Genomic DNA, 4,582 nt, shown 5'->3' on the forward strand with positions numbered 1-4,582 from the left:
AAAGAGTGGCTTTTAAAAGTCTGGGAGGAATATTTATTTTAGTCCCCATAATTTTCAAATTATAAATATTAGGTGCCTTCAGTTTTCAAAATTTAAGGGGAAAATTAATTTTTGTTCCAAACTTTATTTTCCTTATACTTTGGCTATTGGTCGAGACATGTGAGATAAAATTATCGGAATCTAATATTAAAAAAAAAAAATTTATTGGCACCATTTAAATTTTTATAAACACCATTTATGATCATAAAATAACCAAAATTAGTGTCAAACTATTCCATTTGATAAAGAAAACTTAAATTAGTTGTTTTTTTAATCTTGAAATTTTTTTAAAAAATATATTTGAGCTTGGTAAGATTTTTTATTTTAGATTTCAAAGAGTTTTTTGAAGTCAGGAATAAGTTTATCAAGTTATGTAGGATATTTTTTACATATTTTAAATAAAAAAATAAGTTGAAAACTTGGTTTTTCAATTGAAAAAACTTAAAGGCTTAAACATGTGAGCCCTTACTAGATTAGTCATATGTATTCGCTTGACTTATCAGACCTAGTAATGTTTAATTTTTTTAAATAATTTTTATATGTATTTATTCAAAATAATTTTTAAATTTATATGTAAATTATTAATACTACTTTTATCTTCTTTTTTTTTATCTAAACTCTTTTAAATAATATTTATTTCTTAATTATTTTGTATACATTAAATTTTTTTAAGAGATTGTTCTAATTTATCTATGATTTTTTTATGTTTCATAGAAATAAGATTTATTAAAAATATAAAAAAAATATTTATTTTCAGATAATATTTTTAATATATGTAAACTTGCATAATATTTTATTTTATTTTATTTAAGTAATTTCATATGTGTTTATTTTTTATTTAATAAAATAAAAATTTGATTTTTGTGAGCAAAATCATTAAAAACAACGATATTAAAGTTCTAAATTATGAGATTGAATATCTTGTTTTATATTTGAATTTTATTTTTTTTAATTTTCATCTTTATTTATTATTAATAACTTTTCATTTTTTTTATTAACACACTTAGCTTTCAATGTATTTTATTAGATATATACATAAGTTTTTCTATTTTCACTTTTTATTTTTCTAAAATAAAAAACACTTTGAAAATACCTACATATATATATATATATATATATATATATTTATTTATTTATTTTTAAATCCTACCCCCGGCATAGCTATTTCTTTTCCAAAATGTTGCAGCAAGTAGAACTTTCATGCTCTATTTTACAGGATATCACTTGGGTCTAGTATGATTTCTTGCTTCTGGGTCTTTAAAGGCTAAAGATATTAAAGCTTTAAAATCACAACAGCTTGACCCGTCAAAAGGCAGGATGGAACCTAATTCTAAACCATGATAGAGTTACTGCTCCCTGTTGAAGAATATTTTGTTGTTCATGAAAGAATCGATCCTGAGGGACAAATAACCAGACACAAAAACACTGTATAGTGTCATGTAACGAGGTTGTTGATAGCCAGTAGTCAGTTCGAAGAACAATAACGAGCTTCTCCTTATTTTATTTTTCCTTATTTATTTTAGACCTAAAACTAGGATAAATAGGGTTGTCTAGGTTGTATTCTACCAGACTTGGATGAATACAAATTAAATATTTTGAATATCTTTTAGTATCTATAATATTCTTAATATTTAAGGGAAAAATATAATATTCTTAATATTTATGAGTTTTTACTCGTGATAAATCTCGTTGTCCTTTACTTCTAGTTTACGTTAACCATATATTAGTAGAGACAATTAATGTCTCACCATATACAAGTAAGAATAACTAACCTTCTATTTTATACATGATGAAGAACACAAATAGTAACTTAAATTATGACATGGTTTATACTTTTTCCCTCTCATTTGTGTGTGTGTATGTGGAGTGAAGAGTTGTGTCTGTGAGTGTTAAAAACATAGAGAGAACATAAGTGAAGAGAGAACTTGAGTGTAGAGATGAGTTGAAAAGAATTTTCTCCTCGTCTTTGTTTGTATTATTTCTTTAAGTGATTAATATAAAATAGTAGCTCCGTAAAGTAGGCAAGTTGCTGAACCACGTAAATTTGTATGTGTTTGAATGCTTGAATGTCCCAACAACTAGTATTAATGCTTGTTCTTAAAAAAGAGGGTGTTTGATCCAAACTTAAAAATAAAAGTTCTCAAACGTGTTTTTGAACATACCATTGTATGGAGAAAGACGAGACGAATCCACTAGTGAAAACCCGGTGAAGAACTGACACTTGCATGCCCCCACGCGCCAACACTCATCTTTTTCACTCGAATATCTGCAACTAAACCAAGTTGACCCGACACATCAGCACAAAGTCAGCAAACACAACAACAATTCTGCACAGGCAGCAACCATGTCATCTGACACGTCAGATAGAAAACCCATGTGGATGTGTCATGTCATCATATGTGGGCCCGTTTTGCTTACATGTCTGACACTATATCATAGCCATGTCAGCATACTTTAGTTTTGATCCAGTGTGACACAACCATTATTTCTCCTGACACGTGGCTTCATCTGCAACATCTAGTGATCCAAAAGTTTGATTGATAAAATCTAAGTCATCCAAAGTCTGATTTGGGTGATTTTAATGTCGTTTCTAATATTTTTGGTCATTCCAGACACATCTGCAAGGCCAGATTTGACAGATTCAAATCCAAGATATATTAAAAATGGCAGATGAAATAAAGGCTGCTAGAATTGAAAATTTTGATGAAATAGATTTTGGATATTGGAAAATGCAAATTGAAGACTATCTATATAAGAAAAAACTTCATCTTTCTTTGTTGGGGAGCAAACCAAAAAATATGTCAAAAGAAGATTAGCAAATTCTTGATAAACAAGTTTTGGGCATTATCCAGCTATCCTTGTCAAAAAGAGTTGTTCACAATGTTACAAAAAAAAAATCCACTGCAAGATTGATGGAAGCCTTATTTGGAATGTATGAGAAGCCCTCAACAAATAATAAAGTGCACTTGATGAAAAAGTTGTTCAATCTAAAGATGACAAAAAGCATCTTTGTTACACAGCTTCTCAATAACTTTAATACCATCACAAATCAATTATCATCTGTTAAGATTGAGTTTAATGATGAGATTCATGCACTCATTTTGCTAGCTTCACTTCCAAGCAGTTGAGAAGGTATGAGAACAATCATAAACAACTCAGCTGGAAAATCCAAACTGAAATATGATGACATTCGAAACTTGATTTTAACTGAAGAAGTGCGAAGAAAAGACTCAGGTGAAAGTTAAAGTTCAAGTTCAACTCTCAACATCAACACTTGAGGGAGGAGATAAGGTAAAGGCTTATCCAAAAGTAGATCAAAATCTAGGTACAGAAGTAAAAACAAGTCAGGACCTAGAAAGTAGATTGAATGTTGGAATTGTGGCAAACCTGGTCATTTCATGAGGAATTGCACAAAACTAAAAAAAACCCAAAGCTAACTCTGCAAATGCTACTACAGATGAGGTATAAGATGCTTTGATTCTTGCTGTACAAATTCCAATTGATGATTGGATCCTTGATTCTTATGCTTTATTCTACTTACACCACACCATGAAATGATGCAATATTATATTGCTAGAGATCACAAGGTAGTTTATTTGGTCAATGGACAACCAATGGATATTGTGGGTGTAGGAGATGTGCAAATCAAGACAATAGATGGTTCTATATGGAACTTGCAAAATATAGGGCATGTTCCTAGACTAAAGAAGAAGTTGATCTCAGTCGGACAATTTGATGATAGTGGTCATTCAATCCTTTTTTCTAGAGGTATGTGGAAGGTATTAAAGGGAGTAATGATTTTGGGTCATGGAAAGAAAATTGATACCCTGTATATGACTACAAGATTTATAGACATAATTGCTTCTACTGAAGAAGAAAATTAGGCGCAACCATGACACTATAGACTCGGCCATATGAGTCAAAAGGGGATGAAGACTGTGTTCTCGAAAAACAAAATAAGCTCAATTTTTTAAAGGTTGATAGGACCTTAAAACCAAGAAAGCTAAAACTGGTACACACAGGTTTATAGGGACCAACTCTAATAGCATCTCTTGAAGGTTCTCGATATTATATGATTTTCATTGATGACTTTAGCAAGAAGGTATGAGTCTACTTTCTGAAAAATAAATCTGATATGTTTGAAACATTCAAGAAATGGAAGGCTGATTGTTGTAACCCAATTTTTATCCATGTTTTTGATAAATTTTCAGAAAAAATCAAAAATAGCAAAAACACAATGAAAAACCCTAAAAAATGCATTTTGATATATTTGTATTGTTTTTAGCATTTTCAATGTCATCTCAGAAGAATATAAATTTTCAAAGATATTTTGAACGTGTTCATCTTTTAACGTGTTAATTTTACAATCACTATTTTTTTGAGTTGACGTTGATATTACTCACTTTAAAAAGAATACAAAAAAAAAAAGAGGAAAAGAAAAGAAAAGGAAAAGTTAAGGGAATAGTTTGGAAACCCTGAAAAATTTCTCCTGTAAATACTATGCTACAGTGAAAGGAGAGAAGGGGGGGGGGGGGGAGACTAG

The sequence above is a fragment of the Populus euphratica genome, unplaced genomic scaffold, assembly GCF_000495115.2.
Source record: "Populus euphratica unplaced genomic scaffold, PopEup_1.0 scaffold157.1, whole genome shotgun sequence".
NCBI lineage: Eukaryota > Viridiplantae > Streptophyta > Magnoliopsida > Malpighiales > Salicaceae > Populus > Populus euphratica.